Here is a 27,612-nt window from a genome sequence, read left to right on the forward strand (position 1 = left end):
GTGTGGATCACAATAAACTGTGGAAAATTCTGAAAGAGATGGGAATACCAGACCAGCTGAACTGCCTCCTGAGAAATCTGTATGCAGGTCAAGAAGCAACAGTTAGAACTCGACATGGAACTACAGACTGGTTCCAAATAGGAAAAGGAGTACGTCAAGGCTGTATATTGTTACTCTGCTTATTTAACTAATATGCAGAGTATATCTTGAGAAACGCTGGCCTGGATGAAGTACAATCTAAAATCAAGATTGCTGGGAGAAATATCAATCACCTCAGATATGCAGATGACACCATCCTTATGGCAGAGCAAAGTAGAACTAAAGAGCCACTTGATGAAAGTGAAAGAGTAGAGTCAAGAAGTTGGCTTAACGCTCCACAGTCAGAAAACTGAGATCATGGCATCCAGTCCCATTACTTCATGGGAAATAGATGGGGAAACAGTGGCTGACTTTATTTTTGGTTGGGGTGGGGGGGTTGGCTCTGAAATCACTGCAGATGGTGACTGCAGCTGTGAAATTAAAAGACACTTACACCTTGGAAGGAAAGTTACGACCAACCTAGACAGCATATTTAAAAGCAGAGACATTGCTTTGCCAACAGAGGTCCATCTCTTCAAGGCTATGGTTTTTCCAACAGTCACATATGGATGAGAGATTTGGACTATAAAGAAAGCTGAGCACTGAAGAATTGATGCTTTTGAAATGTGGTGTTGGAGAAGACTCTTGAGAGTCCCTTGGACTGCAAGGAAATCCAACCAGTGAATCCTAAAGGAGATCAGTGAGTGTTCATTGGAAGGACTGATGTTGAAGCTGAAACTCCAATATTTTGGCCACCTGATGTGAAGAGCGGACTTATTTGAAAAAACCCTGATGCTGGGAAAGATTGAAGGTGGGAGGAGAAGGGGACGACAGCGGATGAGATGGTTGGATGGCATCACCGACTCAATGGACATGAGTGTAGGTAACCTCTGGGAGTCGGTGATGGACAGGGAGACCTGGCATGCTGTGGTCCATGGGGTTGCAAAAAGTTGGACAGACTGAGTGACTGAACTGAACTACCAAAGTAGCAGATATTAACATGTTTCTCTCAATATTGACATCATGTTGAAAAAAATAGAATATAGGTATAAAATATTTTAAAAACATAATAAATAACATAAATTTAATGGACATGAAAAAATATATGGAGAATATTTGTCCTTCTCAAGCTTATATAAGGCAATTACAAAAATGTCTGTACACTGAGACTTAACTATTGAACTGGTCTAAAGAAATGGCTAAGAAGTATGTTCTATGACCACAGTCTAAATAACTTTTAAAAAATAAATTACAAAAACAATAGAACTATACATTAATTAAATAATTGATGTATAACCATAGCATAAATCATAATGGGATTTTCAAACACTTAGAGTTGAATGACAACAAACATACTCCATATCAATTGTTGAGGAATGGAGTGAAAATTGTATTAAAAGGGACATATGCACGTTTAAATACATATATTTGAAAAGAAGACAGATATAAATAAGCTAGTACCCAACTTAAGAAGTGAGGAATCACTTATCCTTATCTACAAAAGGAAACTAGGAGAGGGAAAGTGAAGCTATGAAAAAATAAATACTGAAATTGGGAACAAAGAGACAGTAGAGCAGATCAATGATCCCAAAGGATAGTCTAGATAAAGTGTAAGCAGTTTCTCAGATTGTGGACAGAGGTACTGTAGTGCCTGGATATATCTGGGCTGAGAAGATTGGTATATGAATTTGGTTGTTTTTGACTTTTAGCAAGAGGTGAGCATGTATATATATCAACAAGTATGAAACAATGAAGAGGAAGAAGTTTAAGACATAGGAGTGAAACTTTTAAGGGATGAGGTATAGTCCCTGAGAATCCAGGAATTTGTTTCACCCAAATTCACTGACACTCAAATCAAGACCAAATAATTTTTTTCTGATTTCTAGTCTATGTTGCTGAGTTCAGTCCTTCCAGACCTCTAACAGAATTCATTTCCATCATCACGGTAACTCAGAAGGCTGTACTTCCTTCAGGTCACACTGGGACTATTTGAATTTCAAGAGAAGAAGCATAACAAATACTCTCATACTGGGAAAGATACTAGGAATGTCCAAACCAAGCAAACACTGAACAGTCTGAAAAATGTTTGAGTTGTTTCAAACATCAACAAAATATTAGTGATTGTGAATGTCATGAAAAAGCTACATCACTCAGAATATGAGTGTGTAAATATAATTTTATAATGATATCTCAGAGTCACATCCTAAGATAGTACATTAGGTTAATATTTTTTACATATGACTCACAGGAAAAACCTCAGTCCTACTGTTTTGGCAGTTATTAGATATCTACAGGTCACTGGGTACATTAATACATTAATAAATTATCCTTCAGAATGAATGTCAGCATGCCATATTCTAACAGAATAGATGAAAGATGAGACTATTATTAGAGGAATGGCTATTAATAACTTTATTGTTTGGACATAATAATAAATATAAAATATAATATACACAAAGATAAATATTAAAGAATAAATGTGTCCCCTAAAGGAAAAAAATACATAATAGAGTAAATAACAATCCTTAAAGGACCTTTGTGATTTAAAATTGGTGTTCTTTTATTATTTTAACTCTACTTTTCTCCAATCATTTAAAACAGTTTCATAATGTACCAGTAATTCATAATCCCAATTATACCATGAGTACTTTCTAATTGTTCTAACCTTTCCATTATTGCAAAAACCACTATGACTCTTATCCCAGTAGCGATTCCAAAAGCATCTCTTCTCAGTAATAAAAATGTTCACTTCAAATGTTAGCAGTTAAGGGACACTGAAACATTAACTATCGACTTCAGTGAAAGAAGCCCATCTTTCATAATATTTCCAAACCACAATTTAAGGGAAGAAACGTCATGAACAGCCAAATCACGTAACCCAGTGGCCTAGTCAATTATCCTAAGAACAATCAGATTTCCATTTTGAAATAATTAACATTTTAGCAAGGATAGTATCTCTTTAGAGCAGGTTACTTTATCATAATTCAAATTTTTCAAAAATCTATTAACCACATCGTGATTCACATAAGATCTGGGCATTTTCACCTACTGAGATTATTAATTGAAAATTAAATATTTGTCTTCATTGTTCTTTTATATAAAATATCTAATATATTTGCTAAGCCAGGGATAATTTATTCTCCTATTTGCAGAGCCAGTTCAGGTTTTCAAGTTCTTTATAGGCATAATGATATGCTGAAGTAAGAGAATAGAACTTGGACAGACTATTTAAACTAAGCCTCAGTTTTCTCATCTATAAAATGGGAATATTAAATACTTCACAGATAATATATAAGATCATGAAAGGAATATAACATTGGTGCCTGATACACAGAAAATGTTCAATAGTGGGTAAGCTATTAAGAGGAAACATCAAAAATTAAATTGACAGTCAAGATGCAGCAAAAGTGAGGAAGCAGGTATAAATGAAGTGTCACATTTGATTTATCCAAGAAATACGGAGCAAAATTAGGAAATGCACTTTGGATACTTTTCCATTTCATATTTCAGGTCATCTAGGTATGCCTGGCCATTTTCCTATACCTTGGATACTTAACTAAAAAGTTCTCATAGGTGAGGGGAGGTGAAGTCGCTCAGTTGTGTCCGACTCTTTGCGACCCCACGGACTGTAGCCTATCAGGCTCTTCCATCCATGGGATTTTCCAGGCAAGAGTACTGGAGTGGGTTGCCATGTTCTTATAGGGACAAAAAAAATTGAATGGGGATACAAGAACTAGTCATTTACAAATACATTGCAGATACCGGCTTCATGCCAAGACTACATGTCAACTGTCATCAACACATGCACAATCCTGCCCCAAATAAAGCAAATTAACCAAATTAAGCCAAGCCAAACTAAGCAATCAAAGCAAAGCAAATAAAACAAACAAACACCTTTGTAGGGTGCTCATTAGGTTGAGGCATAAGAGTGATCCTGTTTATAAAGGAGGTAGAAGGTTCACATGTAAGAAAACTGTCTGGATGATAACACCTGTGAAATATCTACTACTCCTATGCTTCCCTGATGGTCAGTGGTAAAGAACCTGCCTATCAATGCAGGTGACGTGGATTCTATCAATGGGTAATGAAGATCCCCTGGAGAAGAAAATGGCAATCCACTCCAGTATTCTTGCTTGGGAAATCCCATGGACAGAGGACCCTGGGGTCATAAAAGAGTCAGATAAGATTTAGTGACTAAACAACAACAATCACCCTTATAAAAAGAATGGCAATCAACTAGGAGGAAGATATTCTATAACAAATGGATGAATTAATGTAGGAGTAAAGGTTCTGGAAACTTCTACAGATATATATTCTAGTTCAGATCCTGTTGCAAATATACAACTTATATAAAAATCAGTCTTTAGAATTTAGAACTAATTTGGGATTTAAAAGTCAAGAAGAATATCTAGTACCTTTTTAAAAAGGTTTTAAAAGAATTACTTAACCTAGGTCTTGAAAAAGAACTAAAACCATCTTGTTTTGCAAGCAGTAGGAAAAAACACCATCTTTGCAAATAAATTATTTTATCTTTTAAATGTATTTTGTTAATAAGCAAAATAGTCTTCTTCTCTACAATGAGAAACTGATTTTTCTTGATAGCATTATAGTATGTTTATGGCAAACTCCACATACAGGAACTATGTCTTTAATCAATGCAAGAGTTCAATTTGTATTGCTTTTTTTGTTGTCATTAACATCACAACCATAATATTTTATTTACATTTTTTACAAAGGTTCAACAACATTTCTAGGATGGTACTCCTTCACTTCATAGATTCTATCCAATATAAACCAGTTAGCACCATTACTAGACTACAACAAATGGAAGAGAATAAAGTTACACAAATGAATAAACACAAATAATAAATAAAAGCTGGCTTAAAACACAACATTCAAAAAATTAAGATCATGGCATCTGGTCCCATCACCTCATGGCAAGTAGATGGGGAAACAGTGGAAACAGTGACAGACTTTATTTTCTCGGGGTCCAAAATCACTGAAGATGGTGACTGCAGCCATGAAATTAAAAGACGCTTGCTCCTTGGAAGAAAAACTATGACAAACCTAGACAGCATATTAAAAAGCAGAGACATTACTTTGCCAACAAAGGTCCATATAGTCAAAGCTATGGTTTTTCCAGTAGTCGTGTATGGATGTAAGAGTAGGATCTCCAAAGAACTGATGCTTTTGAACTGTGGTGCTGGAGAAGATTCTTGAGAGTTCCTCGGACTGCAAAGAAATCAAACCAGTCAAGCCTAAAGGAAATCAATCCTGAATATTCTTGGAAGGACTGATGCTAAAGCTGAAGCTCCGATACTTTGGCCACCTGATGCAAAGAGTTGCTTCATTGCAAAAGACTCTGATGCTGGGAAAGACTGAAGGCAGCAGGAGAAGGGGATGACAGAGGATAAGATGGTTGGAAGGCATCACCGACTCAATGGACATGAGTTTGAATAAGCTCTGGGAGATGGTGATGGAGAAGAAATCCTGGCGTGCTGCAGTCCATGGGGTCACAAGGAGTTGGACATGACTAAGTGACTGAACAACAATGACAAAAATGTTTTTCTTTTCTAATTCTTAACATAAAAATTTTGTTTATTATTGTCTTGCTTTTTCAATTTTTTGATAACAAAAACATTATTGCAATTCATTTGATGTAAAATTCCCTACTCTTTCAGATTACTTGTTCTAGTCCAAATAATACAGAGCACATGTGGTCTCTTCCTTTTTTTAGTGTTATATTGGAGGCTAACAGAAATGCTTCAGACTTTCAAAATATAAAGACATTTTTTTGCATGTTGTGACTCTGAGTATATTTCTTATACACATATACATATGTAAGTTTAATTGGGCTGCTCTTTAGAACTGGGTGCTTAGAACTGGGTCCACAATTGTAAAATCACTGTGCTTATCATGAAGATGGTACAATGTTCATTAAGTCTGAGGAAGGCTAGGTGAAACATTGTATCTGATGTGAACATGTAAGCTGAGCTACCGTAATCAGGACACTGACAAAATGAATTCAGGGGGCCCTATCACAGCTACAAATTGCTATGAATCCAAGACGGGACCTTCCCATCATGTGGGACTAAGTACGAAGTCATTCATCAGCTCTAAAGTACACGCTATTTGATGCCCTTTGAAGACTTTTCCATTCCCCTTACAGACCAAGAACAGAAGGAAACCTGATAAATAAAGTTATCATTGCCGTGTATCTTCTTACACAAAGCTACACACACGATGATCTGTCCAAGTGTACAGAAAATAGCCATTGTCAGAAAAAACATCTGGCAGTATTTGCTTCAGCATATCTCCTGCATTTTCACCATGTGATTCACGGAAGTCCTACAATATAGAGCAAAGGCTCCCCGAACTAGAATGTAAGCCTATATTGAAAAAAAAAAAAAAAAAGACATGTGAAGATTAGTCTTAGAAGGGATTAGAAATTCTGGAATGGTCCTTCTGAGGCCCATATGAAAAGCTCTATGCTAGAGCCAGGCAATCTTTGCCACCTGAGAGAGAGAATAAGCTGTCATCGGTGAAAGATGGGCACTTAAAGTCTTTGAGGTGTTGGCTCAAGGTCAAAAGACATCCTGAGGAAATATCCTATGAATATAATACTCTGTAATATTGGCAGGATGTAAAGTGTATTAGATGACGTAGTACAGGGATCAGGATATTCTGCCGGAATGGTACCCTTTAGTGGAGCTCTCAAAGGCGGGTGTAGTGCTTGCCTGGTTGCCCTAAGGGGCAGGCCAGGCAGCACCTTGCTGCTGGGTTAGAAAGGGTTAGCGCCTAAGGATGGTTTACTGCCCTTACTGTGGCACAGTGAGGGTCATACTCCCTCACCAGCTGTGTACAGCACGCTCAGCACACTCAGCAGCACACTCCCAGCTTCTTCTCTTCCCCCTTTCTCTCTTTTCCCCTGCATGATGCACCCACTTCTAAAATTTTGGATTCAATTTTAAATCAGATAGAATGAAACAGAACTGTTCCCACAAAAATAACAATGAAGCCTTTTTTCTAGATCACTACATTCCAGATTTGTGTAGTAAACTGAGCTATCATATGAAAATGAATAATAAAAACTGTGATCTACGGTATACATTGGTTGATCAAGTTTCCTAAGGTCATTACTTTGGTTGCATTTAAAAACATAATGACCAGAATTGAAATGAGATGTTGCTCTGTGTGTGTGTTTTATCATAAATACTCTGTGGTACAAATTGTCTAAAAATTCAGTTGATAATGAAGATACCTTAGAGGATCTAATTCAAGATGTTAAACTAAAGCTGAAATGAAATCAAACACAGGTGTAAGGTCCTTAAGAGGCTGAATAATACATCTGCCGATGCTGCAGGTGGTGAGTACTTTGGCTAGATAATGTGAAATTAGTATAATAGATCCTAAATGTCTACTAAAGGTTAGACAGCGTTTTCCTCAGTTCTAGTAGATGTCTATTGCCATTCCAATTTTGATACTTTGGTTTAAAAATCCACTTAGGCTATATTCTCAGCTGTAAACTTTTATTTCCAGCAGAGAATCAGAGTATTTATGGTTACAAATTGTCTTTCCAACAGTCTCCTCACTTTTCTGTAACCTCTATCCTTCATAACTGAGAAGAAACTCTTATCTCTAAGAAAATGATAGGCCAAACCGTATAGGTTTTGGTTGATTAAACACAACACCTTGAATATCACTCAGAGGTAAAACAAGCACTGCAAAGCACAGGTGCAATATTGGGTTCAAATTCGTAAAGTAAATGGGTCACTGAGTTCTGCACAAAACCTCCCCATGGTCTTCAAGGACAACTCCAAGTTTAAAGTATTACAGGACTTCAGTAAGGACAACTGCTGGCTAACTTCAAATGATAAATACTGCAAGTAGTATCACATACCCATTCTCCACGAACTACTTCTTTCTTTACAAATTTAAAAAACACAGAGTAATGCAGTTTTGCTTAGGCATTACATATTTCAGTATTCTTTGTGTCTGACGTCATACATTTCATTTGAATATAATCTATTATTAAATGCTATGATTATTTTCTAAGTACTGAGCAACTGAACTGAACTGGATAATTTAAAGGGACATTATGATTCATATTTACATGAGATACTGTCTGAAAGACTGTGTCAGAAAGACATAGATGGGCAAACACACAAATCTTATGGATAGAAGAACATTTGGGGCTTTATATTTTATATATTAAATTAAGCCATTGAATATAAATCATAAATTCACAAACTATATGCATATTATAAACCAACATAAAACCAAGGTATATTATGACTTCAAAAAGAATTTCCTGCCTCTTTGACACCATGATAATATGTATGCTTGGTTAAATTAAATAGGTTTTATACAATTTGTTCATTAAATATGTATTTTCGAAAATGTGTCATCATATGTTTATAATGATTCATTTATGAATGAATAAACAAAGTTTCTGCAAGCAATGTCTCACTTTTCTCCAAAAGACAAGTGGATTTTCCGAAGCTGGCTGAGCTCATTATATAGTAGTACTGAGTGTGAAACTATCAAGGTTTCATTCCTTTTTCCAACTCAAACAGCTGCTACCATCTCTGAAGAAGCAGGTGTTGATGCGTGAACAATATTAGCACTAAAAAGAACAGGCCGTTTTGTGATGACTCTTCTCACTGGAATATTATATCAAAATATTTTTAAATTCCCTAAAGTGCCCAGGTGAACCAGCAAATTAAACTTTAAAAAGTCTAAAAATATCTCAATAGTTTCATTAGTTCTCCTTCTCCTTATCAATCCAATATAAAATTATATGAAATATAACTTTTAAAAAAGAATATTACATTGCAGGGATTTTACTTTTTATATGACTCAATAGGAAGATATTTTAAAATAAAAAGATTGGTTTCAATAGCAGAAGTACCAGAGAAAAATAAGAAATAAGTCAGATAGTCCAAACATTAAAATCCAAATTTGGAACTTTAAAATAAACTCAATTCCAATAATAAATACATACATTATATTATGATAATGTCATGTCATTGAAAACATTAACAAGAGAGACTTCACTTGTGTTATTTTTACAGAAAGGTCATTAGAAAGTATTTTATATAAACAGAGCATTCTCAGAATGTTAAAAAGTGCATTAACAAAACATTCTTTTTGAGGCTAGAATTTAAGACTATATATATCGCATGCGTGCTCAGTCTTGTCCAGCTCTTTGTGACCTCATGGACTATGGCCTGCCACGATCCTCTGTCCATAGAATATTCCAGGTAAGAATACTGGAGAGGGTTGCCATTTCCTCCTCCAGGGGATCTCTCCTACATGAAGGTAGAACAATGCCATATGGAAGTGTGAAAATAAGGCTAAGAGTTGAATTTTTCTATTTGTCATCAGTCCTTTGGTACTTAGGGAAATATAGATAAAAACATGACACCGAAACTATTCTTTAAGTGGCTCCATAACAAGAATAGTCTACTCATGTTTCATGGCAGATTGAATTCTGTGAAAGAAGAAGAGAATTACTGTGTTTGGCACTGTTCAATTAGGTGGATACTTTTATTCCATACTTACTAAGTCATAAGTTGTTATACCTTGAGCAGTTGTTTCAGGAACTCCAGGGTTTGAATAAAAAAGAATTACTGCCAAAAAGACCTGAAGCCCTGAGAGTTTCTTTACCATAATCTGAGACAGATTTTGAAAAATGATGGACTTGCATATATGCTTTGTGAAAAGGCCATATCTGCAACAGCAGAAAAGATATTAAGTTGCGGCTCTCAGATTAGTTTGAGGATGGACCTCTTCCTCTCTGTGGAAGTTTGAGGCTAAATTCTTAGGTATGTGATGGCTTGAAATATTTCTAGGGATAGAAGTAAGCTGTCCTTGTCCCCAGAAGAATGGATCTCAATCAGAATTTTTGTTCCCCAGGAGCATTTAGCAATGTCCAGAAACATTTTGGATTGCTATGGCTTGGAATGATGCTACTGGCTTCTAGGTAATGTATACTACCAAATATCCTACAAGGCACAGGGCAGCTACTTATTAAAGAATATCCAACCCCAAATGTCCATATTATAGCTGCTGTGAAACTCAGGCCTATATGCAGGCCAGGTATTATGCCTCTCTGTTTTTTACTTTCTCTGCATGTCCTGTATGTTCCCTCAATTAGTGTTAAAAATTATAGTTTAAGCTTAGTTGTGCTATCAAAAATTATCAAAAAGTTAATAGTCACAGCCAGCTTTAAATTACTTAATTCAGTCAAATTAAGCTATATATTAATTGAATGCATGAGGAAATGACAGAGGAAAAAAGGACATCGATCCACTGCACCAAACCAAGAGCTACCACCATCAATGAAAACTGTTGTGCTCAACAACGACATCTTATGTAACATGGGGAGCAAACATAGCAGTACATCCAAAACAATGGGAAGTTAGAGTAGAACATGAGATTTGTTCTTAGAAACACATGAAATAAGCTCCAGGATGCATCAGAAATCAGCAGGAGTCATGTGGAAATATTTATACCAAGGAGACTTACATACTAATAATTTGGGTATAAGAGTCATCATGATTTCATTACATTACCTCATGTAGACTGCAAAAGGTAGAAACACTTAAATGACACTTCATTCAAAAACCAATTCTTATAAATCTGTATCTATAATACTATAAACAATGTCTGAGCCTTAGGAATGCAATAGTATAAAAAGAAAAAGGACTGCTTTCTTGATGGCAACATTAAAAAGTAATTGCAATAATTTATACCTAAGTATATCAAAAGGAGAAGAGGCAACAGAGGATGAGATGGCTGGATAGCATCACTGACTCCATGGACACGAATTTGAAAAAACTTTGAGAGATGGTGCAGGACAGAGAAGCCTGGAGTGCTGCAGTCCAAGGGTGTGCAAAGAGTCAGACATGACTTAGTGACTGAACAGCAACAACAAAGTATATCTTATTTAATTAAAATACCATTAGTGAAAATTTGACATGTTTGAGAGAGAGAGTTTTCTGATAAGATGGGAAAGCTATGTCCTAGACAATTTTCTGAGTAATGTTGCAGATTGTTGGTATTTAGGAAATACAGATTTATATTATCTCTCATTTATTATGCCTTCCTGAAATAAAGCCAGGTAATAAAATTTTATAAAATCCAGCTTTTGCTTGGGAAAAGGATGAGAAAAACATTGTGAAAGTCACTAAAAATGTTGTAATACACTAATTCATCAGTACTCTATAACGGTGCCTTCCTATGCTACTAGTTTCCTGGATTATATTTATTTTACAATAAGCAAAGTAAAATGATTACATATATTGCATAGTCATTAAATTGTCAGTTTATCCTTGTAACAGATTATAATATTCTTCCTGCTTTCCATATAAGGAAACTCAGCATACACAGCCTGCTGAAGGTCAGCTTTATGGTAAGCAATGGAGCCTACGTCCTAACCTTGCCTTTAAGAGAGCAGACCTTTTTCTTTTTTTACACTCTTATACTGCTAACCTCTGACAGGAAGTTAAGCATTTGCAGTAAAGCCTTTGGTTAATAACCGTATGTTTTAAAAGAATTATTGGTATTATTTTATGCTTATTTTTCTTTTATATGCTTTCTTTCTACCATGCCCTAGACCATAAACACACAAATATGATTAGAAAGGATTAACTACTGAAAATAGTCAAGTTAGAAATATGAACAACATATAAACTGAACCAAGATATGAGAATGTTGTATGAGAACAATTTAATGGCTAAGCTAGGCTTGGAGTAGAGCTGAACCACTTTGATTTATTGTTATTTGAAGGTGTCTCTTTATAAAAGCCAAGTCAAAACTCTGAGACATGAATTTTGTCCTTCTCTGAAACAATGTCAAGGCAAATGATACACTATTCTCCTTGGGTCAAATATGCACATATATATGTTTCCTTTTTTCAATTATTTACATAAGAAAATAGAAGTAAACTGTGTTGTTGTGAGTACTGCATCATGGGTCATGTTTTCTATGAGAAAATGGGAAATGAACAACTGCAAAAACAGAATGACAATACATCATAGACAGCATCTTTTGTAAATACAGGTTCACTCTTGGCATTCAGATATAGCACAGGACTACATACATGAGGACTGTAAAGCAATTCTAACTTACATAAATCTTCAGATAAATATATTTTAAAAATTAAGTCAAGATGATACCATTTAAAATTTAAAAAAGCACAGAGCAGATGTGATGGTAGGCATCCATCAGGTTTGGCAAGTGTGCAGACCACTGAATTAAGTGTCCTGGAGTCTCGCATGGAGCCAATTATTTCCTTCAAGTTGCAGCTTATCTTATGTTGAACTGCTGCCCTGAGAGCCCAAATGACCCTCTAGAAAACCTAATGCATTTCTAAAAGAATGTAGCTTACATTCAGCACATAACTCTTTGACTTGAAAACTCTCTTCTTTTTGTGAGTGTGATAGAAGCAGGGATATCCTTGAGTGGTCTGAGGCCAAGTAATGCTACTGTTTGTCATCCTTACTTATTGGCTCCATCTGCTGTCCTCACTCTTAAGACCAACTTTCTCAAAAGCTGTCTCACAAACATCTGAAATCAACTCTGGTATTTCCTCAATATTCCATTTTGCATTTTATGTGCCCACCAGGCTCCACTGTCCATGGAGCTTCTCCAGGCAAGAATATTGGAATGAGTTGCCGTGCCCTCCTTCAGGGGATCTTCCCAATCCAGGGACTGAATCTAGGTTTCCCCCATTGCAGGTGAATTCTTTACCAGCTGAGCTACGAGGGAAGCCCCTTTTAATGACATTCAGTCTTTTTCAACTTCCAAATGTTTATCATTTCACTCCTACAAATACTTTAAGCTCAAACTGAAAATCTCATGAAATCGGTGCTATTTAAATAGTTTCTTTGCTTTACACTTTTTTTTTTCTGTACAGTACCTAATGTTTATAGTTGTCTAGATTATCAGGGTCTCAAATATTTACATTCACAGATCTCTATTCTTGTTTTGCTATTTCCTCCATTTTTTTCTCACTTCTTTTTCCATAACAGAAAGATAATCAAGGTAGGAGGAAACAAATAAAATGCATCTATCTGGGATTTTTAACTAGTGCAATGGTTAGACTAGTAGATATAACACCGAAAATCTTATAGAGAAAAGGAAGGTTTTTAAATTAAAACATCATTTGCTTATGGCACGTTAATAACTCCCCAGTTAAAAGTAAATAAAATGTTTTTTTCTCTGTTTTTAAAATCTGACACTCAGTAATTTTTTTGAGGTTAAATAAATACAACCATTTTCTCTTCCTTAGAATTGTTGGAGCAGGAGTTATAAGCTCTGACACAGTCCATACTAGATTTATTATTATTGGTATTATATTAAACAATGATTTATCAGAACAATATCTGCTGGGAAATAACCATTAACAACTAAAAGCACTGAGAAAAGGAATAGCAAAACATCAACAACAGTTGTATCCAACTATTACATGGAATGAAGCATTAAAATGTTTAATTAGAAAGGTCACATTCAGAAAAGTTTTGTGGTAAAGCATAATTTGTTATACAAAACATACATTGGTTAGGTAGAGGAAAACAATGGATCAAACAAAATCTTGCATATATTAATTAATAATAATATATTCATAAAACAAGTGAGAGAGTACAGAGGTACTGATACACAGATTGCCATCAGGAGTTGGAAAACCAATGATTTTGCTACATCTATGACACCAGGTTTCCTAAATCATTAGTCCAATAGCACACCTAGGGAATTCTAGAGCGGCTGAAGCACTCCAAATTTCCTTTAGGTGAACTGCATCAGTTCAAGAAGAGTTTCCTACTCTGTTTTCTTTCATTGGCACACTCCTCTAGGCAATTGGCCTTTCTTCTACCCCTTCCATTCTTCTAAGCAATTGCCTCTTCTTTACCAAGTCTGACTTCTTGAAAGCTTGAAATAGATATGGTAACAAGGTGTGAGGTCCATCCTTGGCATCTAAATAAACATTTATGAAACTGGCAGCAGCACTCTGTGTGCTGAATAAAATATATCCTTTAATTTGGGAAGTAGCCTACCCACTGTTTTCAATCTTTAGTGCTGTTATCTGGAGAAGGAAATGGCAACCCACTCCAGTGTTCTTGCCTGGAGAATCCCAGGGATGGGGGAGCCTGGTGGGCTGCCATCTATGGGGTCACACAGAGTCGGACACGACTGAAGCAACTTAGCAACAGTGCCGTTATCTTGGGAGACAGGTAGCAAGAGGAAAAGGAGCACTATGGGTAATTTCTAAATGTGTGTCTTATGGATGACAACTATCGCATTAACTTGTGATAAGGTATGAGTGAATAAATGATATTCCTGCTTGGTTAACTACTATCTTATTAGGAACTTTTCCAATTTCCAGTGTCAGGAATTCAAATTGAACTACTTTAGAAGTAAAGAGTTCATATGATTAGGAAAGGAAATGATATAGAATTGACTAAATTAGAGACCAGGCACTTTCTGTCTACTTTCTCTCCTTTTCATCATTCTCTTATACAAGAAATCTCAAAACAGAGATTTTTCTTTAAATTTGGAGCCAGCGAAGCTTTGGGCTCATATCTTTCATTTAATCACTATAAAGCAAAAGGACTTTTACTGTCAAGAATCAGGCTGAAAAGATAAAATCCCAGATTAAAAAAAAAATTGGTTCAAATGACTGTCTCCTGAATTAATTTTTATGGTCAAAAATGATTAAGTGCTATGCCTGACCAACCCTAGGTTAGACCCTAATGTCTTAGAAAGTCCCTGAGGGTACATGGCTGAGATTTTACAAACTTATGGCCACTACCACTCAGAAAATATTGCTAGCTGCTGGCTTGAGGTGGGAAGCAATTGTTTAAAACAAGGAGATACTATTCCAATAATGAGAAAGAAATTCTGCCTGGCCAGATTACAATGTCTTACCATATTAACTGTATCACAAACAAAACCTTCTTCTAATCTTTTATTTGACTAAGATTCCCTTAGGCTCCACTCTTTATAGTATAAAGAGACATAAAAACATCATAAAATAAATATTTTTTAAAAAATTTGCTCAGCTATTTTATAACACAGAGAAGGTAAATTTTTAAAAAATCAAGAAACTTAATTTGAAAATTATTCAATTGTGGATAAATAAGTACTTGAGAATTGAATAATTTCACACATTATTACAGTATTTGCAAAGTAAACATTTTTAGTAAATCAAATAAATAATTGTTAAATGGACATATGGTGGTATAAAATGTATGATAATTTGTACAAATTTTAATGATCAAATTAGTATATCTAAAGCAAAAGAGAAAATGCAAATGATGTTTGTCTTTCTAGTGCTTCTTATTGACACTGTAAAAAAAATGTTTTTTAGTCACTCAAGCCACCTCTGACTCTTCTGCTACCCCATGGACTGTAGCCCGCCAGGTTCCTCTGTCAATGGAATTCTCCAGGCAAGAATATTGGATTGGGTAGCCATTCCCTTCTCCAAGGGATCCTTTGGACTCAGGGATGGAATCCAGGTCTCCTGCATTGCAGGCATTCATTACTGTCTGAGTCACTATGTCTAGTGCTTCTTATTGATATTGTAAAACTGCTCTCTAATTTCAGGTTACTTGCATCTTTTCAACAAAAACTTTTGTTTGCTCAAGACAGTTTATATTAATTGAGCTTTCTTTAGGATATGGAATTTGAATTAAACTTGAAAGAGTTTCACTTAATATCCTTCTAATAAATTTTAAAGATTATATATTACTCTTACTTTAGAATTAACTGATTTCCTTCAAATGAATATGTCACTCTGATTGGTTTATATAAAATAACCTCATTAATTATTCCAAAGTTACAGGTGAAACTTTTCACAAATTTTGCAGTAACTTATATCCCAGAAATAGAAAAGCAAGGCCATTGTTTAGAAGGCATTTACATTAAATCTTGGAGAGTAATTGGTGAAGTGAAAGAAGAGACATTTTCTTCTTTTCTTTCTTGTTCACTTCTCTTTTCTCTCTATCTAAATACACACACAAATATATACACATGAGTAATTTTGAAAGGAGGGAAATGAAGATAGTTTCTTTTGGACCTGAATAGCATGGCTGCCAAAAAAAAAGTTAACATTGATTTAGATAAAACTAGTGGGCATATCTTTTTAGTAAAGCACTCTGCTCTAGTAGAAGCAGCCATGGAGGTGACTTCGGTCTACAGAAACTGTGAGGTACAGAAAGCAGCTACACATTTGCTGAAGGTTTGGAAAATTCATCAAATGCAGAGTAACTGAGATAATGAGGGTGATACTGAGAATAATGGAAGATGTAAAAGAGAAAGGAGAGGATATATTAATAATTGCTGGATTTAAAAAAATCTATTGTAAGAAAAATACATTAAACATTTTCCACAATAAAATATCAGGGTAATTAGTAAGAAGTTGTAAGGAGTCAGGTAGTCATACATATTCAGCAGTTATTATGAAGAAAATTTATTAAGTGTTGTTAAAATTCTTATAATGTTTATATCAGGAAATTGTTAAATGTAAATCAGACCTTTAAAAATGATACTCATATTTTTGAATCAGCTTTAGATAGCTTTTTCCCTGAATATCAGCAAAGTGCAATTTTCTGGAAACTCTATTAAAGCATGCTTTACTGAACTTTAAAAAGACTTCAAATGTCCTTGATAAACATTTTATTATTTTATATATTAATTTAATAATATATATATTTTATAGAGCACTTTAATTCCTATTATTAAGAAAATTATTTGTTCTAAGATATTTCACCTCAGGCCTAGACTCAGTGAGTAATCTTATAACCTAGGAATTAAGTATATTATCTCCACTGAGTTCTTCTTTATGGTTTTTAATATGATTTCTGCTTCTGACCTTTTACAAGATTCAACAGGTTAATGAAGTATAAACTCTCCAATGGCTATCTTTATGCAAATAGTTCTTTTTTTTCTGCAAATTTTTTATTTTCTTTTTATGTGATCCAAAATTTATGCCAAGCTCTCCATTAAATAGATCTATACTAATGAGGGTTTGCTTCTGACCCTTTGTTTTTAACACAGAACTATTTCTGACACTTCTTAATCCTCAAGAATCTTTTCCAAATTTAGTGAACTTTAACAAATGTCAGTAAAAGGTTCACTGACAAATTAGAGGTGAATAGAAAGACAAATGAATGACTTAACACATAAATGTTCAGTAGAAGAGGAATAAGAGGTATCTCTTGAGACTATCATACTGGAAAATAATGAAAGTGTAGAACCATTCAGTTTATAATTAATCAGAGAATTCAAATATACATTTCCTTATACATTATATAAATTATTTTATTTAGATACACACAAAATCCCTTTATTTGTATCTATTTTAAAAACTTTACTGTGAAATTTGTCCTAATAGATTATAAAACCTCCAGGAATTAGCCATCTTCCCCCTGCCTAAGCAATCTTAGGTAGTTCTGAGCTACTCCAAATCATTCAGAGGCTCACACAACCTATCACTCAAATACCTTTTGAATTTTAAGGAATGAATGTTTAATATGCATCTTTGCTATATTTCAGGACTTACCTTTGTACGATTTTTCTTGAACATGCTATTTGAAATATCACTCATTTTCCCCTGATTTATTTCATAGAATTTATTACCATCTAAAATATTATATGTCTTACTCATTTATTTCTCTATTGTCTGCCTCCCTATAACTATAACATAAGCTTCACAAGGACAGGGTATTGGGCGGCTGTGATCTCTACAGCAACACCAGTGTCTATCCCATGGTAGATGGTCAAAAATGAAATGTGGAATGAACAGGTAAATGCATATTTAATCACTCTTGAAACTCAGAAACTTTTAGGGATTGCTAAACCAGGAAAGGGGCTTCCCAGGTAGCCCTAGGGGTAAAGAATCCATCTGCCAATGCAGCAATCTTAAGGGACATGGGTTCGATCTGTGGGTTGGGGAGATCCCCTGGAGAAGGAAATGGTAACTCACTCCAGTATTCTTGTTTGGAGAATCTTGTAGACAGACGAGCCTAACGGGCTACAGTCCATGGGGTCGCAAAGAATCGGACACACCAAAGCGACATAGCGCAAGCACAAACCAGGAAAACACATATTTTTTTAACTTTTACAAATATTTATTTATTTATTTTACAATATTGTAGTGGTTTTTGCCATACACGGACACGAGTCTGTGAGTCCTTGCTAGCCCTATGTTTCTTTTCAATGAGCAAAGTGAAAAACAAGAACAAAACCTGCATTTGTTTACAATTCTACATTTAAGTGCTCAAATTGGCTAATTGCTCATATTTATTGCTTGCCATAGTTTTACATATCAGAGGTAACATCTCCTCTGATGTCCTTGGTTATGCATCTCCATTGTCTTTGAGTTTCTATCAAGAGATTTCTTATAGAATAAAATCTGAGATATAAGTTCTTTCAGGTCTAATCACCTATTGTTATACAGGAACCCTACTGACATGGTGGTGAAGTATGGTGGGAAAGGAAGGACTTAGTATTCCTTGTGATTAAGTCTCAGTATTTTAATTAGCAACAAGTACTTCTCATTCCCCTGCCGCCCCCCCCCCCCACCCTTAGATGAAACAGGAAGACTACAGGGGATTGGAGCTGGATATTCCCACTTCTGTAAGTCAGATGCTACTGCTAAGTCGTTTCAGTCATGTCTGACTCTGTGTGACCCCACAGACAGCAGCCCACCAGGCTCCACCGTCCCTGGGATTCTCCAGGCAAGAACACTGAAGTGGGTTGCCATTTCCTTCTCCAGTGCATGAAAGTGAAAAGTGAAAGTCAAGTCGCTCAGTAAGTGTCTGACTCTAAATGACCCCATGGACTGCAGCTTACCAGGCTCCTCCGCTCATGGGATTTTCCAGGCAAGAGTACTGGAGTGGGTTCCCATTGCCTTCTCCCTGCAAGTCAGGTAGGTTCTGGTAAAATGTTTCCCACTGAGGGAAGGCCTCATTAAGGAGAACAGTTTTTCAGGGATGACTACTTTTCTCTTCCTGTCAGAAGGATGAGGGGCTATGTCTCTAAACTAATTTAATGTAGAAAAATTAAAAAAAAATAAAAGAATGTATCCATTCAAGAATTTTCTAATCGCTACAAATAATACTTCATTTATAACAATTTCAGTATAATGATATTAGAATCCTATAGTTCTCTAAATCTGGGTGTATACACTGAAGACCAAAAATCCTCATGTGATTCATGGGTACAAGAACACACAAAAGTTTTCCTTTTCCCTTTCTTCAGAATTTACTGAAGATTCTATCAAAGAAATATTGAGTAAGGTTAATTTAAAAAGCTGTGGAAATGTAGAAATAGCACTGGTATTTAAATGTTTTTCTATTAGAAACAGGCAATGATACTTAACTTTAGGCTCCTGAAGTTTAAATGAAGTTAATCTGCTGTTATTTAAAATAATTTCTAATTTCTATCTAAGTATTGTTTTTATTTTTACCATAGATAATTATTATAATTCATTCTTGACAAATACTACTGATATACTTACAGAAGATTTAAAGGTAAGTTATTTATGAAAACATCAACACTTGAATGTTGCTCAGCTTTCATTTACAATCTCCTTTAGAACTCCAAAAGAATAATGAGGAAAAATCAATACATTTCCAAGAACTTTCATAGGAACACTAATGTGCTTCTTGAAGTTTTATAGGAAATATCAAATATTCACTGAGCGACTTTCACTTCAGTTGACCTCATGAGAAATGCAAGTGTCTGGATCTCAATTAGTCCAAAGATATTTTGGTCCTACTTACTTAAGTGCATTTCTTATAAACTACACTGGTCTTTCCAAATGACGTGGTCAGGATGTTATATAAAAATTTCAAAAGATGGAAAATAAAATTTTTACACAACTTTGAAGCTCTATTTTATTGCACTACGTGGTGCAAGGAAGACAGTGTGGGGTAGTGAAAAAATAAAGCACAGAATTAGAAGGCAAGAGTTCACAAAGTTTTTGCACATTCTTCAGACTTTTTGAGATTTGATTTGTGATGTGAGGAAAATATTTTCTATCACTAAGATCTGTATAAATTAGGTCTAGACATGGTGCATCTGTAATTGCTTTATAAATTCTAAAGTTATTTTAAGAATAATGGATCATTGTAATTATTAGATGTGCTTGCTGAACTACCCATCAATAAAAAACGAATACGGTCTGAGTGGATTCAGACAATACTCACCAATTGAATGATCACCAAAAAAAAAAAAAAAAAAAGAAAGAAAGAAAGAAAATGACCAGAAGCTAGCCATTATCCAAAACTAACCACAGAGAAGAAAAATAGTATCTAGAAGTCACCACTGGCCTCCTGATTCCAGACAATGTTCTGTCGATCCTGCCTTTGCCTTTATTTATGACAATGATAAGTTTGATAGTCTAAATGGGCTTTCAAATGTAGTTTCCAAAAGTCATCTAAAAGGAAAAATGTTCACTTTTTCTCTTTCAAATTGTCTAAAATTGCTACTAATGTGATAGCATCATGACTGGCTGGAGTTCTCTAGGAGATAGTCCATCACACTGAAGTGTTGAGATAAAATATGCTGGAGATTAAAACTACGAGTTAGTTTCAAATAAATGTTTATACTGGAGGTAAACTTAGGAATCATGTGAATACAAGTGCTATATTTTGTATCTATAAGAAAAATTATTGACTTTAATTTTGAGAAATATTACAGAATCAACACATTGAAAATTAGAATTATAGCTATTTTTCTCTAAATTGATTTTTACACTTTTTAAATTGAGATTCCATACACTTTACATCTTATACCCACCTTGCACTGAGGAAAGGCATTGTGAATACAACTATTGTATGCCACTGCTTTGAATGTATCCATGTAGCCCTCATGTACATAAGAACAGAGAAGTGAAGATTTGTGAACACTGTAGGATACTTTACAGGCCTTTAGAAGACAGTTGAAAATCATGAGATAACTAAATATTTTAGGAAGATTTTCTAAGTCTATACATTGCATTAATACTGAAATACATATTAAGTCTTCTATCTTAGAAACTGGAAATTTTATATAAATATATTCATAAACTAACACAATTTTGCCACTGACTTTTTTTTTTACACAATTCTAACAGTGGTATGTAGAATGCTATATAGAATTTTGTCCCTTGATTTTTCACCTCACAGGATATCGCAAACATTTCCTACAGCTATATAACTTTTCATAAACTATTTCTAAATGTCCATAACAATTATATTAAATAATATTCATTTGTTCAAAGCATTTATAGAACAGCTACTATGCTCTAAGCACTATGCCAAGCACAAGGGATGCATAATACTAAGAACTTTATATCACTGTACTCAAACTCTGTTGGGAAGAAAGACCTTAAGTAATTAAAATACAAGGCAGTGGATGTGATAATAACATTACATAGAATCTTGAGAATCAGTAAAGGGATACCCAAACTAAGTCTAACTCCAGAAAGATGTCAAATTCATACAGCTAACTGTTAAAGGGTGAGTGGAAGTTAATCAGTCAAAATTAAGGTATTAATGAGTATTTCCAGGCAAAGAAGACATAGACAAACACACTGGCTTAAGAAAAACAGCCTTGCATTCCACAAAAGAAAGAACAAACACTTTAGGATAGCTAGAACGTAAAATAAATGGTGAGAAATGAGCTTGAGTTTACAAGCAGTGACAGTCACTGGAAGCCTACACTTCTTATAAGTCAGGAAAGTTCACTGAAAGGTTTTAAGCAGGAGAATAAGATGGCAAAATCCAAATATATCATATAATGGCTACATAATAGGAGCGAGATTTACATGGGACAAGGAGTCAAAGTTTAGAAATAGTTAAAAGTCAATTTCAAGATGAAGTCAATGAACTGTGTGCATATAACATGAAATGACTAAAGAAATGATTATATTATCACCTTTGTAATATTGAAAATTAATAAGAAACACAAGCTGGAATCAAGACTGCCGGGAGAAATCTCAATAACCTCAGATATGCAGATGACACCACCCTTATGGCAGAAAGTGAAGAGGAACTAAAAAGCCTCTTGATGAAAATGAAAGAGGAGAGTGAAAAAGTTGACTTAAAGCTCAACATTCAGAAAATTCTGGTCCCATCACTTCATGGGAAATAGATGGGGAAACAGTGGAAACAGTGTCAGACTGTATTATTTTAGGCTCCAAAATCACTGCAGATGGTGACTGCAGCCATGAAATTAAAAGACGCTTACTCCTTGAAAGGAAAGTTATGACCAACCTAGATAGCATATTCAAAAGCAGAGACATTACTTTGCCAACAAAGGTCCGTTTAATCAAGGCTATGGTTTTTCCAGTGGTCATGTATGGATGTGAGAGTTGGACTGTGAAGAAAGCTGAGTGCCGAAGAATTGATGCTTATGAAGTGTGGTGTTGGAGAAGACTCTTGAGAGTCCCTTGGACTGCAGAGATTCAAAATGTCCATTATAAAGGAGAGCAGTCCTGGGTGTTCATTGGAAGGACTGATGCTAAAGCTGAAACTCCAATACTTTGGCCACCTGATGTGAAGAGTTGACTCATTGGAAAAGACTCTGATGCTGGGAGGGGTTGGGGGCAGGAGGAGAAGGGGATGACAGAGGATGAGATGGCTGGATGGCATCACCGACTCGATGCACATGAGTTTGTGTAAACTGCGGGAGTTGGTGATGGACAGGGAGGCCTGGAGTGCTGCAAATCATGGGGTCGCAAAGAGTCGGACACGACTGAGCGACTGTACTGAACTAAACTGAATATTCATTGGGGATCTATCAACTGTCAGACACTGAAGTGCTATAGCTATAAGATCGTGTTTAACCTAATGAGCTGAGTACTACTGTTACTCTTACATCACAAATGAATAAACTAAGTTATGGAGAAGGTATGGAACTGGCAGTCAAGATTCAAAACCAAGCACATATGATGTAATATGATGAGTAAGAAAACAGGTCAAGTATAATGCCTAGTTTCTAGTTAAATTTCCTAGAATGTAATGCCTCAAACTGAGGTGGAGAAACAATGAGAGAAGCTCATTTTAATGTATACCACAATTCAACCATTTTCCTATTGGACATTTATTTATTTCCAATATTTTATTCTAAGCAATGTTGTATTGGATATCAGTGAATAAACACAGTCGTATATTTTGAATTATTTCTTGTAGAAACCACTGTGTGTATTTTTAATCTTTATACCAACAAAATATAAAAGTAATAATTTCTTCCAAAAGCTTACTCATATTGGCTATTATTTTTCTTCCTAAAATGTTAACAGTCTTACCTTCTGGATGAAAAAATAACCCTCCTCCCCAAAATGACAGCAACAGTATTTAAATCTAATTGTAGAACATATCCTTTTTTTTCTTTTCTTTCCCTAAGCCTCTTAAAAAGATCAGTACATCCACAGATTATTTTTAAAATCACTAGAGGACACCTGCATCATATGCAGTGCAAGGAGGGCTGATAAGGTCTTTGCTGAGAAGTGCACAATGACAATGGGATAAACCTTAGCTTACTCCTTTTTAGATCCTAACTAGGGGCTTTGAAAAAGTCATACCTTTGTAGAAGCTCAAGATCTTAAAAATTAAAAAGGATAGTATTATCTAATTTCTTAGAAGCCTTTAAAAGGGTAGATTTTTCAAAGACATGCATGCAATTTATATAATACAGTGAAATTGACAGTCAAGGATATTGCACAAATATTTTCTTTTTTCCATTCTGTTTTTATTCATATTTTAGTGGGAGGCATTTAGACACAAAGAAACAGCTTGTCAAGCTTAATCAAAATAATTATCACTATTTTCTATACTCTTATCTTCAGCAGTTAACTTTTATTAAAAAAATCACAGATGTTGAATTTGTGATCAATAGTCTGTTGGATTTTGTGAACTTTCCAGTCAGTCCCTAAAGATGGTGTTCCATTAGCTGATCCACTTCTCTGAACCCCATATGGGTTGGCATGCAGAATCCCAGTTAGTTTCCTCTCAGTGGCACCTTGTCATAGCACCTCCCTTGCTCTCTTCCGATTCCTATTGATAGCTGGTATGAACAAGCAGGCTAAATCAGGATACCAATGACTCACAGAGGCTTGAGACCCTGTACAGCTCTTCTTCCTTATATTGTATCTAGCAATGTTGTAGTACTTCTTTTTCTCCCATGTGTTAGGAGATTCCCTCTAAAAATCATCTGCTCATTAGATGTGTTGGCTACATTTTTATCATCCTGCTAGGTACTGCACAGAATTAACTCAGCCACCTGATAAAACAGACCAAAGAATGTTGGCAAAATGCTTTAGATACAGACTGGAATGCACTAGCACTGTATTATTATCATCATCATCATTATTATGATCTCGAGTGCATTAAAAGTTAAAAAATGAAAAAGCTACACTCTAATGATGCATGATGTGAGTTAAAAGCACTTAGTATTTGAAATGACTGACTCACTACATAAAATATATCAAGAATGAGATGAAAAAGTACACATAAATAGGACTGAAAAGGTACATCTTCCATAAGTACTGATCTACCTCAAAAAGCGAATTTAAGTGTGAATCTTCAATGAAATGGTATGCAGGTAATTCAGTGACTTAAATTGTGGGCACTATTAACTAAATAAAGTAAGGTATAATTTCTTTATGTATTCATATCATAAAGAAATCTATTTATGTATTCATATCTGTATTTGTACGTATATAAAACACTCGGCTTCCCATATGACTCTCTGGTAAAGGATCCTCCTGCCAATGCAAGAGACACAGGAAATGCAGGTTTGATCCCCTTGGTCGAAAAGATACCCTGGAGAAGGAAATGGCAACCCATATCAGTATTCTTACCTGCAGAATCCCATGGACAGAGGAGCCTAGCAAGCTACAGTCCATGGGGTTGCAAAGTGTTAGATACAACTAAGCATGTAGACAAAGCAAAAGACATTATTATATATGCATTACTTATGGGAAAGTGATGATTTGTGTAGTTTTATTTCTAGCACCTATTATAGGACTTGACACTTATTGATTAATCATGTAAAGAATAATAGAAAGGCACACTAATAGGGACTGTGAGATGTTTACATGAAATTGTTTTCTGGTCATTTTAGAGTATAACATGAATAATCTTGATTTATTGCATGTTTATAACATTTACATGAAATGATCTATTACTATGTGCAGATCTACTATGTGATGCTACTACTATGTATTGTTTAAAGTCTTTAATAGGATACCCAACACCATATAAAATATAATCTACTTAAAATAAAAAATCCTTTCACTGTTATCACTGTGATGATATATACTATTTCAAAGTAAGTTTTTATTTTACGGAAGTTAATAATGAGCAAATAAATGTACGTACATATATGAGTGTTGATCTACTTCACTGCAAAAGTAATGTCAAAGAGGTGTAAAAGCAGGACAAAAGCCCAAACACTCCTTTTAAAACTATCCTCAGGGACTGATATCTTTTCCTCCTCTTGGGAACAAACTGCTGACTCTACTTTCCATGTAGTTAATCACTGTGCTGTCTTTATTTATTCTGAATATTTGAATGATCTATTTAATGTCCCTTTCTAGCCTCTCCAGCCACTAATTCTTTTCTTTCTAATCAAACACCTAGAATTTATTAGAAACAGCATTCTTTTAGATCAATAATACCCTAAAAAGTCAAACCCAACAATTTTTTGATGTGTTTGTAGTATTTGAGGTAACTACACATTTTAGGATTTTATCTGCTCTTAATTTCTGCTCCCTATACCATCCTGTTTCTGGTATTCTGATAACTACATCTCCACTCCTTTTAGGATAATCCATTTCATCTTTTTTTCATTCTCCAAATGCAGGATATCCACAAGGTTTAATTCCTGATTCTCATAGTTCTTTCCTATATATCAAGCCTCCAATATTTATCTGATAGCTTTAACAAAAACCCCACGCTAAATAATGTCTGAACTCTCCATCCTTTTCTCCTAATGAACTCTAGCTCCTAATTTCTAATTTTATGCTGGAAAGTCTTATTTTATATAACTCCATTATTATATAAAACTCAACATATCCAAAACCAAAATCGGCAACTTTTGCCCACCAACCCACACTCCTCCCTAATATTCCTGTTTCAACACATAGTTTCCTTATGCTCAAACACAAAACTTTGTGGTTCCTAGTCATTTTCCCCAGTATGGGATAAGTCACCAAGTCTATTTAGTGTTCATTACCAGTGTGTCCTATAACAGTTCTTTCATTTCTTATACCACTAAAGTTTGGGCTTCTTAAATATTATATCAAAACAAAATAATAATAATCAACCTAGTTTCTCAACATTATACATAGCTCACAACAATCAACTCTCTCTAAGTGGTCAGACTAATCACTAATCCTGGGTTCAACAACCAAATATCCTATGTCTTTTTTTGAACATTACATTGATTCTGGTGAATTTACTGTCCCCCAAACACATGGCCATGTCTGCTTGTATTCCATTATCTTATATAAAATGCCATTTTTCCTTCTAATTGTTTAAATTCTAGCCATGTTTCAGTCTACTTCAGGTTCTACATCCCACAATATTGACTACTTTTCTATGCTGCCATGCCAGTTACTGAAAATTCTATTATTTTCCTAAATCGTATAATGCTTGCATGGGTTCCCTGGTGGTTCAGTAGGTAAAGAATCCACCTGTAATACAGTAGATCTGGGGCCTGTCCTTGGGTCAGAAAGTTCCCGTAGAGAAGGAAATGGTTCCCCACTCCAGTATTCTTGCCTTGAAAATTCAACGGACAGAAGAGTCTGGTGCTCTACAGTCCATAGGGCTGCAAAAGGTTGGACACAACTGCGCAGCTAAACCATCATATCACCATACTATCTGCATGGTCTTTTTATGTTAAACTTATTCCTTTTTCACATCATCAACAAATGTAAACCTCCTGAAAGTTGGGGAAGGTTTTTAACATTTATGTGTGTGCCTCAGGTTTCCTCATCTGTAAAATTTCTCAGGGAATGAGAAAATCACTTGCTTTTTAGCATATATGTTATATTGCATTATTGGTCTCAATAATTCAACCCTTTTTACAGTCACACTTTGCCATGGAACTTTGCAGAACACTTCCACTATGGACATGCCTTACTTCTTTGTGTCTAGAAGACTGAGCTTGCACTGACCAATAAAATGAGGTTGATAATGGGCTAGTTTTAGACCTTAAAATGCATTCAGTGTTTTTATTTACCCATTAGCACTTTTGACATAACTAAAAAATAAAAATAAAAAAGAAGAAGATCATGTCCAGGTCACTCTCTTGTTCTCAGGAGGACAGTGAGAGGAACATGAGCCAGAGGCACTGCCCAGAAAATCACAACTCTGGGAAACAACTAAACTGAAAACAACAAAGATTCTGAATAGATCAACACACTCCTCAGTCACAAATTAAAAACTGTCCTGTAGATTTTTAACCTAAGTATATATTTATTCTTGATTACCACTGAGTTCCTGCAATTATTTTCTACACTGCATATTTGTGGAAATA

General features: G+C 35.0%; 1 protein-coding gene across 1 annotated transcript in view; it reads right to left on the bottom strand.

Annotated features, from left to right (window-relative positions):
• The window catches only part of NEGR1 (neuronal growth regulator 1), a 1,037,860-nt gene that overhangs the window by 905,884 nt on the left and 104,364 nt on the right, over positions 1-27,612 (bottom strand). The window lies entirely within an intron of this gene.

This window comes from Ovis canadensis, chromosome 1, assembly GCF_042477335.2.
Source record: "Ovis canadensis isolate MfBH-ARS-UI-01 breed Bighorn chromosome 1, ARS-UI_OviCan_v2, whole genome shotgun sequence".
Taxonomy (NCBI): domain Eukaryota; kingdom Metazoa; phylum Chordata; class Mammalia; order Artiodactyla; family Bovidae; genus Ovis; species Ovis canadensis.